Consider the following 13364-nt stretch of genomic DNA (forward strand, 5'->3'; position numbering starts at 1 on the left):
TCCCTGAGCTGCTCCTATATATGGAAAAGTGAAAGTGCCCAGATAATCATGTGAGGAAAATGGAAGAGCCCATTTCTTGGCAGGGGAGTTAGTTAACTTTAGGATACTTCACTAATTAACTCAGTTCTTGGAAACACTCTGGATCCAACCTGTGCAAGATTGGTTATCTTAGCAGCTCCACTGAGCACGAAGTAAAGCAGGAGTGCTAGTGACAGCTCAGGTCAGCTGCTTTTCTCTTTGTCTCTCCCCTAATTCTCGGATCTATGGTGTACTTCCAACTCTGTGTTGTGGTTTTACAGGGATAGATACAAAATGTGTAAACGCATGTCTTTCCTAAGGAAACACTGGAAGAAGTTTGCATCATATGTATATGATGCATATATATGCTGCATATATATATGATCGTATATACGATGCATATGCATCATATAACCATATTTTCCTTTTACTTTTTCATCTCTAAAGAAGTAGAGTTCCCTGGTGAGTTTTTTTCTTAATTTTCATTTATTTTTCATGCACTTTTGAGAGACGAAACATCTGATAAGATCTAGCATCACGGCTGCTTCACAGTCTGCTACACAGAGCTCACCCCTCAGCCTTTGCTTTTCTTTTCCCCTATCCTTTCTTCTACTAATTCAGGTCCATTTCAATTATATTTTTGTATCATATTCTCATATTATATTCCAGAACCCTTAGAAATATAATAACTGCCACATCTGAGTACTCAGTGATCAGTTCTGCTGCAGAAAATTTCTTCTAGTCAGATGGCTCATGTCTGGAATATGCTGATGGCATGCCAGGTATGAAGGCAGAGGGCATTTTGTGGGTATTTGTGTCTTTAAGTCAGTATATAAAAAACCAAGTAAATGTACCCATGGGACAGATCCACAAAATGCCCACCACTACTGCACCATTACAAACGGGTGTAATTATCTTTCATTCCTCTACAGAAACCATTATAGTCTCAATCTCTGACCAAAGCACTGGTCTGTCCAAAAAATGAAATCCTTATCACTCTTCAGTTTAAAAACTTAGTTACTTCAAATCCTTACCCAGTATTAAGATCCCCAAGATGGTTCCTTGGATTCAAATTTCTGCATTGCTACATACTTACGTAAGAATTCATTAGAATTTTCACTTTCTGCCTACATTCCTGAAAACAATAACCAATGTCTGTGAATGTTCAGCAGTAATCTGCTGCAGCATTGGCCCCTCTCTAATTATCATTGACATGGAATCGTTCATTTCAAATACTTTTTCTTGGTTTTCTGTTGTACAAAATTCACCTCACGGAATGATGAGAACTGATTGCACTTAAAGAAAATGCACAAATTCACACATCAGATACATGTTATGAGACACAGCTTCCTCTGGAGTAAACTGTGATCACCCCACTGACAGGAAGATACTATCCCAGTCTGAATAAATTACACATTAACACCACCCAGAAAAATAGAATTCGTAAAAAAAAAACAAACCAAAGAGTAACTAACTATATTAAGCCTAGTTAATCTGTAACATTCAAAAATTATATTAACTTTTAAAGTAAAATAACACCAGTGATAAACGCTCATTCTTAAACGCAAATGCTTGCTTTCTCCTTATGGAGGCACCAAGAGACAGAATGGGAATGGATGAAACAATTCTGACAAAAATGCTTTTTTGTACATATTAAGAGTTTTCTAATTCTACAAACAATCATCCAACAAAAGCAGACAAGACTGAATATCATCAGCCTGTGAGTTCCACTCTCTTTTGCTTTTTCTTGGTTTTCAATGGCACTTAAGGAGAGAAATTGTAGTTTGGGAATCAGCATTCATGGGTTTAAGGTAACACTTAAGTGGAATGCAGGCCTCTCACATAATCTTCTTATCACATATAAAAATAAAAATCCACAAGCTCTTAAAATGCTGAAGAGCACAAGTATTTGATGTACATGAGGAATGAGTTTGCAGGACCATTGTTTATTTTGCTTTCACAGTTCTTCTTTTTGGACTTGCTTCTGTCTGGTTAAATGCATTGGTCCTTGAGACCTTTGGAGGGTCACCCTTCATTAAAAAGCCTCTCTTGTACTAGCACTCTAGAAATGTTGCCCAGCTGCATTTCACATTAACCTGTGTAAAACCTCCAATCTGAACTTCTTCCAGCTGTGCTTTTACTATCAAGTGCAACACATAATGCTTTATGGCCATGAAGCACCTCAGCATGCTCTCTTCTACGACATCTGCGACCAGTGCTAAAGCACTGTAAGGTTATGTAATGTTTAATTTGGCTTCCCACACAATTTGACTTCTTAAATATTTGTAAAAAGGTAAGATAGTGCTTTACCATCATGTCTTTTTGGCATACCCCTTCTGTGTATAAAAAAATAAAATAGGATGATACTAAGAGAATGACTGATACTACATTTTTCCCTATTCCATTTTATTGATAATGACTATCACTCAAAGTAACAGGATTCCAATTTTTCTATTAACTTTATAGCCATACTCACCTGGACTGAGCCCTAATAAAGTTTCTCTGTAAATCTCTTTATAATTCATATATTGCCCATTATTGTATTATCTTTTTACCATATCTTTACTCAAAAGATACCTACCGATAAAATCTTCCAAATTAGTATGACTCCTGCGCTTTGAAATGAGGCTAAAGACAGGAAAAAATATGACTGGAAAACAACAGTGCCCCTCTGTATTTCTCTGTATTGTCTATAATGTCAATTGAAACCACTGGAATAGCACTGAGGATCTTTTTATTGACTGTAAGAGTCTTCATATTTGGCACCATCCTGTAATTTTGCTGCTTTTACTCACAGTGGCTCTGCAAGACCTCCCCTCTTCTAGTTCATATAAAAAACACCTGCCAGAAGGCATGGATTTACTGCAACCTTGAGAAAGCCCTGAAAATAAGTAAACAAAACTTAACTGACAGAAAGTTTTATGAATGATTGCTATTGATGGTACTGATTCTCTGGAAAGATATGACTGACAAATTATCTTGACTCTAGACCTCTCCTTCTCATCAGATTGTTTTACTTGCTAATTTTCTCCTTTTCTACACCTATTTGGCTTTCTCCCCTTCCCTCATTTTGTCTTGCTTATATCCATTTGGTTAAAATACATTTCCCTTTTTCTTTTTTTTTTTTCCTTTTACTTGCTCCTTTCCATCCCCCTACCTGTCACTACTGATATCCCATTTGGGTTATAAACCACTGAAAATGGAGCCTACATGGGTGAATGATAACCGTAGAAATGAGAAAACAAGTTTGAGCTAATAAATTACAGACAAAACACTATGACAGCAGAAAGGGAAAGAAGAAAGCAGGTATCTCTAAGACTTGGGCAACCTCACTTCAGCTGCAGAAGAATCATGTTTTCCCTGGAAGCTTCTTCACTCATACTGTTTCACCACCATGGTAACTTTTAGGTGACTTCTTCTGAGTGAGGAGTAAATTGAATCAGGAATTCAGAAGAAATTCTGCATTACTAGAATCAGTTATGGAAAGACCATTTCTCAAGCTGTGTAATTTGTCTCTCTTATCAAAGCTTTCAAAGGCTGAGGATAACGACTTGATATGTAGAGATCACACACTTTTACTACAGTAACTTAAAGTTACAATTCCACCACATTAAAGAACCCAAACAAGCTTAAGTGTAGCAATACTGGATACAAATATGGATATAAACAACATGTAGGAAAGTGTTCTCTTAAACACACGTCTGTTCTGTTCTCTCACCTTTATCTCCATATTATTTATTGATATTATTTTATCAAGTTAACTGTTTAACAGGCTAACAGTTTAAATTTCTTATTTTGCTATTTTATTCTCACTTCATGTAAGGAATTCACTCCTAATTAATGCCTGTGGAAACAGTTTTCCAGGTGTTTAAAAAAACTACTTCAATACCACTTTCATTTTTGCTGTTTACTATTAGTAGCTTGCATGATACAAATAATGTGTTTTCAAGGAGTTACTGCAGTCCATCTTTTTTCCTATTGGAAATAAGCAATAAATTCTGCAAGACTCATGGGGATATCCTTGAGGGCTATTTGGTTGGTTGCTGAAAAGCTTTGACTTAGCCCAGACGTTTTGCTGAGGGGGAGGTAGTGGTTTCATTTTTAGAGTTAACATAAGGATGATTTGTCAAGATGTGTTTATTTCCTTTGCATAAAGAATGAAAAACCTGATCAAAGCAATAGAGTTTGAACACCGGGAATTCAAGACTCATTTCGCACCTGCTTCAAAACTCTCACCTCTAGAATTATCTAAAAATGAGCGTGCCTCAAGGCCTCTCAAATGTGCAGGTGTAGATTTCACTGGCCCATGAACATTCAGGGTAAAATAAATATTGCAGAGCAGAAAAAAAAGTCATGATTGTAGAAGGAGAGAAGGTAGTGTGTGCCTTGAGATGGGTGTTTATCACCCGGCATTTATTCTTTCATATCACCTTTCACCTTCTCTGGACCTCTGCACGTGAGCATAAGTAATTCAGCTCTTTCATTCTGGAGGGTTTTTAATGACTTTTTGAGTAAATACCAATTCCAGTCAGAGCAATGTCTTGGTATGCATTCTATGTAACTCATTCCACAATAACCGCAGCTTCAGAGAGATCCTCTGCAGCATCTCCCATCTGCCATCCCTGCCATTTCCTAAGAAGACTCTCCAGGTTCTTCCATTACTAATGTCAGAGAAAATAATTCATTTTGCTTCTCACCCCTTTGCTTGTCCTTTTTGTATCTGTTTGACCTCAAATTCTCTATTCCTACACTTCATTGAATCACAATGTTTGAGGCTGGACAGTCTCTACTCCAACCTTCTGGTCAAAGCAGGACCAGCTTGAACAGGTTGCTCATGGCCATGTCTTAAAGTAATATATGCCAGGCCTTTATACATGAAGTGGCAGCTTTTAGTTTCTTAGGAAATAATTAAAGCTACATTGGGGCTAAATTGGGCTTTTATTAAAATGTATCTTGGTGTTAATTTCACTGGAAGCATTATTTCTTTAGAACTAAGCAGACATTAATACAAATTAATTTTCTGTTTATTCACCTAATAAAAGTACTAGCAGTTCATATCTCAACCCTGAGATAATGATAAATTAAAAAGCCTGTTTTCTAATCAGTCTTCATAAATAAGCCTTGTTGTACCAGAAATGGTGCAAAAATAACAAGATTAGTTAAAGTTTTCCATCTACTGATTTGTTGCTATTGCTTCATTTAAACAGCTTTAAACGATACTGGTATATCTGCCTTTAGTCTTTGGCAGTTTTCCTGTTTAAGTTATAAGCTCTCTAGAGAAATGCACAAACATTTGTTTGTGTTACATGCTTATGTCAAGGCCTGTTAAGACAGCTTCACAAGTTCTTTGTATCCCTCCCAAATGATGAGAGGGTAGAAGGGAAAGAAAGAGCTCTGTTTCATATTCACCTCACACATCTAAAAGTTTCAGTTTGCAGATGTGGCAGTGTACAACATACAGATTTAGTGATTTGTACAACATACAGATTTAGGGGTTTGCTCATAAACCATTATAGTAAATGTAATAAATTAACCCACTCATTGTTAAAAGTTATGCCTTGGACAGCTATGGAAAAGTCTTCCATTGGAAATGGTCTCCCTTTAACCTTACAAAAAGCCATCTATATATTTTCAGTGGATGTTTTTCCAGCTGCTAAGGTCAGTTGTTTGGCTAGGGAAAGATTGTCATCTGGCATGTAACAAAGCACAACCCTTAATTTCAATTGCATGGGGTGTGACCACACATGAGATCCACACACAGCCACAGCTCCTTTCTGAGGGAGCAGCTGGGGCTCCTTGCTGTTAAGGACAGGTCTGATCACCTGCCCAGACTAAACCCCATTACAGCCATAGATCTGTATCTCAAAAACAATTTGACAGGGAACTTCAGCTGGCTTCCAGCAGTGTGGGCTCTGTACGATCTTCTGCTCTCCCATGTCTTGTGACATTATTAGTGTATATATGTAAACCATTAGGATTTCCTCAGTGCCTTAGGAAACAGACTGATGCATTTAAACAGCTATTACCCAAGAGTTTTTGCTGCAGTGTTTCATAGATGTTTACAGTACAGGTGGTCTTTGGACTTTGAAACAAATATTGACTTTAGTACATGAAGTCAGGTTTCAGAAACCTACCTGCAAGAACAGTTGTGGAATTCGTTAATTCTGGCTTCCTGACAAGTAACATTAGGTTAAATTCAGACACTTTTGACTTTTTTGAAATATAATACCAGAAGATACTTTTCCTTCATGTGGTATAAAACTGTAGTTACTTTTCTGGACCAAAACCCTTTACAAGTCTTGCCCATATGCACAGTGTATGTGAAACAATAACCAATATTTGCAGATGTACCTCTTCTATGCTTGCAAAGAAAATATTTACATACTTGAACTGCTTGATACAGGCACACATCTACTCAAACACTCAGTACTAATCTAGTAAATAATGCATAGCATAATTTTACATGCATTTTACATGACTGAAAGTAACTACACCATGCTGTGAGCTCCAGAATTAAGTGTGTATGGCTATCAGGAGAAAAAGATACACCACACATCCAAGATTCATTTTAGCCATGATTCCTACCCGTGGTTATTCACAGCCTTTTCAGAAATTCTCCTGCTATCACTGCTACAGAGCTCAAATGCTCTACTGGTGCTGCGAGGTCTGCAGGAAACCCTTAACTAAATTAACTGATTGGTCCCATCTTTCAGAAATCCTCCAACCTGACCGTGTCGCTACAGTTGATCCAGACTGGGAAGGCTGCCACTTAAGTAGCAATTTCACATACTTCACCTGGGCAAATACATTAGCAACCAGCAAAGATTACTATTGTTCATCTATGTCTGAAAGATTTCACTGCAGTTGGTGATTCAGCAGTTTCAGATACGCAAGTCTGAAATAAAACACAGCCAAAAACATTCTTAGACATCTGTCTAAACAGGGGATACTAGATAATGGATGAAGGGTATGTAGCATCAACTAACACAAGGACATAAATAGTACTATAGAAAAATTCATACAACAATCAGAACACAATCAACAGATTCCTGTTCACAGACAAAATATGGAATGAAAAATGGATCTCACCAAAAGATCTTTTGGCTTATAGATATAGTTGCCATCTCACAGTTTCATTATGATACTCTTCCTCTTTTCTTTTTCTTCTAACTCCCTTGCCCCAAAACAAGCTAGAAAGCTCAACTTGTGATGTGTTACAATCTTGCTTTGACCCTTAGCAACAAGAATACTTTTAGCAATGAGAAATATCAGTATCTAGAATTTTACACCTTACTTGTTGTACTAAAACATGAAAAATGATTCGAACGAACAAAAAAAAGCCCCAACAAACCTCCTGAATTTGATCAGTGTTTGCAATGTGAAGTAAGACTATAAATTTCAAATTTTATTCTTAAGGTTTAAGATCAGTAACTTTTTTATTTTTGCAATGGAGAGTATTCAAGTTATGCACAAATCTCAGTACTCCAGAAAATAAACCAGCAACACTAGATCATCTCAAGGAAGAAGACGGTTTTAGTCCTTTAAGTGGAAACTGAAGCCTGCAGCTCTACCAGGCAGGGAAAGAGAAGGACAGATCTATTCTCCCTACCACCTTAAACCCTACCCTACATAGGTATATAGGCTACCCACAGGTAACAGCTCATAGCTAAACATGTGGAAGAGCTGCTCTTAGGGTATATCTCTATCTCTTTCTTCTACTCCAATATTTTCTTACCCCTTGATTTTTTTTCTTTTTTCCCTCTTCCAGGCTTTCCTACTAATCAATTTAAGGAGCACCCTAATTTCCTACATTCATACCAATCACTGATTGTGTTTCTATGCAGAGGATTCTTTCCTGTTTCTGAGGTTGACAGCTTACAGGTTTCCTGCTACTGCTTCTTTCTTATGTCCACAATCTCTGTTGCTTGTAATTAAACACCAGTGTTGCCTTTGGCCTCTCAACAGTTCGGTAAGTCAGCCAGAAAACAGAGATCAGAGCAGACCTGCCACAATCAAAACCTATCAACTACTCCTATTGACTCTGAGAAGAAAAAGCATTTGACTCATACATAGAAAGTTTAGCCAGTGAAGTGAAGCACACCATTTTCTGCTTTTGAAAATTGGTATTGAAATTGGCACCTAGCATAAGCCAACTCCTCTCAGATATCTTCTTTTCTGTAGTTTTAGAAACCTTGGCTAATGAGAAAACTAATGGCAAATTTATACTGCAGCTTATTGTTAAATTATTCCCATTTGCTAGCAATGGCTTAGAATCCCAAGAGCAACAGTCAGAGGCTTTGGGTAATCAGTTCTAGTTTGTTCCCTCTCCACCTCTGCAGTACCATAAAATATCTCACTGGGATTCTGTAAGTCTTTAGAGGCAAGGGCAGCAAGGTTATTTCAATGTGTAATTATTTTTAAGACACATACAGATATTCCCACGCAGTTGGCATGAATGTTCTACTAGGACTCAATGGGATTCCTGCCAGCAAATTCAGTAAAGCACAGACCTGATCTCCTTAGAAACTAAAATATGAAATTCATTTCCAGATTTTGAGTTCACAGTTATTTGAACCTATTCAAAGCTGCAGATTTCATTTTTATGGTGTTTACAACAATGAAATACTGTAAGCAATAAAAATTTATTTTACTTAAAACTAGGATTTTACTTATCCTACCAGACAAAGCAAAACTGAGAGAAGTCAGTGGATCTTTTTCTAAAGGTTAGATGGTCCTTTGATTTAAAGAAGTATGAAAAAGAGTATTGGTGTATAGCTGCCAGCTGCATGAGCTTAGCACAGACAAAAGTGGCAACTTTCTCGTAGTCACAGAATAATGAGAGAGCTGTAGCTGCTGGAGAGACTTTTGAAGAAACTGCACCAAAATAAAGAAGCCTGCCTTTACTCTGTCAAGAGGCAGACCAAATGTATAGAAATAGAAATATATAGGTCTGGCTGTATTTCCTGACTTTTTGTGCCATGCAAAGCTTGGGCAAATTTATAGACACATTCACACATTGTAACTATGCTGAGTTTCCAAGTGATAGCTAAAAAAACCCCTGGAAAAGTCACATAAGAAGGGTAAGGGGAAAACACGCTTGGGTTAACAGCAGCCTACATGTGAGCAGTGGCAAAAAGGTGCCTATAAACACATGATCTTTTGAGATAAGAGAATAGTTAGTGTTTCAGTATAGTGCTTTAGTATACGATCAGTTGTAGTTTTTGCAGAGTTCATACTTCTTGCCAATAAATCTGACTCCATAGGTTTTAAATACAAGCAAATACAATAACACTTAACCCAAGTTCAAGTGAGAAACGAAATACTGGTGCATTTTTGCTATGAAACACTGGTGCATTTTTGCTATAGGCTCCTCTTAGATACATATGCCCACTGAAAAACGTTGAAGAACAGCTGTCTCAGAACTGCACCGCAGCCCCAGCCCAAGAAATTTTCAGCTGTCAGTGCCTAAGGGTAACTTTTCAGTGCAGCCTGGCTTACAATGAAACAAACAGATCCTGTTTCCAGGGTTACAATTATCAGCTAAATAAATAACATTTTTTTAAACTTATCTACTAAACACATCAGTGGCAAAACCGCAATTGCTTAAGATAATGAACCAAATACAGGTGTGTCTGTGTGCAGCCAGTCATTTCTGGAAGAAAGTACATCCAAGAGGTGGAGTAGAAATTAAGCAGAATGATTGGAGAAGCCTAACACACTCCCAGGAATGTGACTTGAAACGGAGCAAAAGAGAGCTGCAGTGCCCCTCTGCTGAAATGGGAATGATTTATTATCTGAATGTTTCCTCTCTCCAACCCTCCCCACAATTAATCTCTTTTTATTTCTGTGATGTCTGCCTTGCATACAGTTTGAGGCAATCAATTCTCTCCTGTTTTAATATTATGTACATTAAAAGTTTAATAACGAGGAGATGGCTTCTCAGAGGTAGAATTCCATGTTAGTTGAGAGCTCAATCCTCTTATGATTTCAACCACAACTTTTTCAGCAACTTCAAGGAGACCAAGACTGAGATCCTTGGAAGATATCTTCAGTGCACCAAAAAAGGGTTTGCCTCAATTTTTTTTGAAACAAAACAACAAAACCAATCAGCTCTATAATGGAGCTGGAAATATGATTCAGTTCATTAAGAAAAACAGACGAACCAAACCACTAATCAAGTTCAAACATACTTCCTCCTCCTCCCCCAGGAAAAGCCAATTTCTTTATCTGGAATCTGCTAGACAACATCTAAATTATAGAGGGACCACTAAATAAAATAATTTGCTGAACTGAAACACCCGTTGGTTCTTGCATCAAATGAAAGTCACATTTTTCACATTTACTTTCCCAAGATTATGGGAAGAAAAACCCAAAACTTTTATGATATCAACTTCTATTGAGATCCATGAATGACTACATGGAGAAAGTGGCAGAATCTCCTTGGAGAGTTTATTTAAAAATTCCTAAACCTTCAAAATGCCCTTAGAGAAGCTACAATTCAGATAATTTTGGTGTGATATGCCTAAATATCAATTTTTATTTCTAAATCAAATCCAAGCTTCACATCACCATATAAAGTACATTGGAATTTTAAATTGTGCCGGATGCAAAGCAAGGAGGGAAAATTTGGAATTTTCAGTGAAGCATATATTACTGCAGCAGTACAGAAATGTCAATGGAGCCTTTGTACCAGATAACTCAAAAAAGATTAATCAACCAGAACCAAATGGCAACCTTCTCTGCTCATTACATTACTTGACAGTATGAACGTGCACTTACTTTTAGGTGATGAAACAAACATGTCCAGTATTAATAATAAAATGGTTTCAATTTTTTGGGCATTGATTTTGGATGACCTGCAATTAAAGAAAAAATGGGAGCACTCAGTATCTTCAGACAGGCTCTAATGAATGTAATTTTTCATGATGTAATATTTTCTAATTTATTTACAATAAAAAATAGTATAGATTGCAAAAATTCTCATCCAAAATAGACACTGATTTTGGTTAATGATAATGATTCTATGAGGTGCAATTTAACAGGGAAGACCCACAGTATTGAAGCTGCATATACATCTGAGAACTTCCAATTCTGGGAATGAGTCTTCTGCTTAACTTCTTAAAAATTCTGCTACACTGTGACAGCTCAAAAAAAGGGCACCTTCCTCTCTACCTGGCCTTTCTTCCATTACAATTAGCCCAATACCTGTACAAATGCTGCTAATAGTGTAACTTCTTCCATTGTATGAATTATAACAAATACCTGAGTATAAAATACAATGACTGCATGAAGGTCTATAATGATAGTGCCAGAAAACAAACAAAAGTAATAATAAATAAATAATAAGTAATAATAAAATAATAATAAGTAATAATAAAAAATAAAACCAAGCAAACAAACTCCCCCACAAAAAAACCCAAACAAAACCCCCCAAAAAAACAACGCCTCAAAAACAAAACCAAAAAGCAAACAAGTGTACTGGTAAGGTATTTTAAAAAGTACATCAGTCCTTATCAGCAAATAACAGGCTTAGACTCTCTTTGCTAGCTGTAGTCAATAGAAAACACTACTCTTTTCCTAACCTAAGTACAGGAAAAACTTCTTTGAAGTAAAACAATTAATAGCTGACTTCAAATATGAGTAAGCTGTATTAGCGAAGTTCAGAGGAATTCAATTTAACATTTAATCCAGACTAGTTCATCTGGCTCCCATTACCATTAGCAAATTACTGTAAAAAGCTTTTGCTTACAAAAAGATAAGTTAGTTCTTTTAGACTCTGAAGGAAAACCATTCATCATAAAGGGGACTGCAAACTTAATAAAACCTATTCTATTAAAAGATAACTTTAAAATGTGCTTGCTGCAACATGTATTTCTCCATGCAAGAGAAGGTTCTCACACTGCAGAGCTGGGTTTTCACCTCTGTGAGCACACTGATAGTTAACCTGAATCATTTTGTCCTATTCTAGGCTTCATATCTGTTTTCATCCTTGTGCTTCAGTATTGCTGGAATGAGAACAGCTGTGAATGGGCATGTTACTATCAGCATGTTCTCTGAAGGATCTGGACATGGCCTGAACAGGACTGCTCTTACTCTGAAGAAAGGAAAAACTACGATTTCATAAATCTGTCAGTATTCAGCACCTTATTTTCAGTGACAGTTTCCATCATCTGTCTCTGAATTCTATTTTCTTCATTCCATAAAAATGTATTCAAAGGGAGTGTAAGCCATAGATGAAGTTACATTTAGTAATTGGTTTTTTTTTTCCCCAACATACAACTTTACATTTTATGCAGCGGTTAAATTGTGTTAACACTTCTGAAATCACATCATGTGCAGTAACTAAAATAGTCATCTGTCCTCCTCCAGGCTCTAGCTTGCTATAATCCAAAGAAGGTGAAAGTTCAGAAAGAGAAGGTAAAAAATTATTTTAAGCTGCCTTAATTTCCCTCCCAGTTCAGACACTCGGGCAGAAGTCATCTTTGTTGTGAACTACATTTGCAAGTTACCAATAGGCAGGTTTGCACTTTAAGAAAGCACTGAGCCAAGAACTGTTTACCTCTTGTCCCATACCCAAGATAAGAATTCCTATAAAGCTGTAGAAGGGGAATAATGGCCCAGGTCTGTGCACATGAAATCCTGAAAAAAATGAGAATTCCTACAAATAACATTTTAACAACAAATGTTTTCTGTACCTAACAATAACGAAAGAGGTAAATTGGAATCTAGCACTTTATTTTGACCCTTGCTAAGTAATTTTCTGATAAAAGTTTCCATCCAAAACTTCCTACCTTGAAAGAAAGTGGGGAATATGGACTGCAGGACCACAAAGAAAAAGTCATAGTTAAAAATAAGCTGAAACAAAATGACAAACAGAAGTTGTAGTTTCCATGGGCTTTAACTGACAGTTCCCAGTGTGTTTATTTAGGATGCACTCTAGTGGACACATTATTAAAAAAATCAAACAAAGATACAAATAGAATTAAAAGATTAAAAAAATGAAAGCAACGCATCATTAGAATTATTTTCTAGCATGTTTTAAAATAGTGTCTTACATTTTGAAGGCTGTACGGAGGTTGGAATTTTCACGGTCAACGTGACTGGACATTAAGTGTAAATGGACATGAGTTACCAATTTTTGAAAATGTTAATCTAAAAATTAAGAATCAGTTATAAATAGTGGTTTAAAAGAGAAACTCCGTATGTTTTTCCATTTACTCCACCCTTTTGAGATTGGCATCAGAAGCTCCTGTGCATGCAGGTGTAATTAGAACTGTGGTATCAAATAGTGTCCTTACAGGATTCTGTTGTAACTGTTACTAATAAATATAATCATAAACTGTGCC

This window comes from Corvus cornix, chromosome 6, assembly GCF_000738735.6.
Source record: "Corvus cornix cornix isolate S_Up_H32 chromosome 6, ASM73873v5, whole genome shotgun sequence".
Taxonomy (NCBI): domain Eukaryota; kingdom Metazoa; phylum Chordata; class Aves; order Passeriformes; family Corvidae; genus Corvus; species Corvus cornix.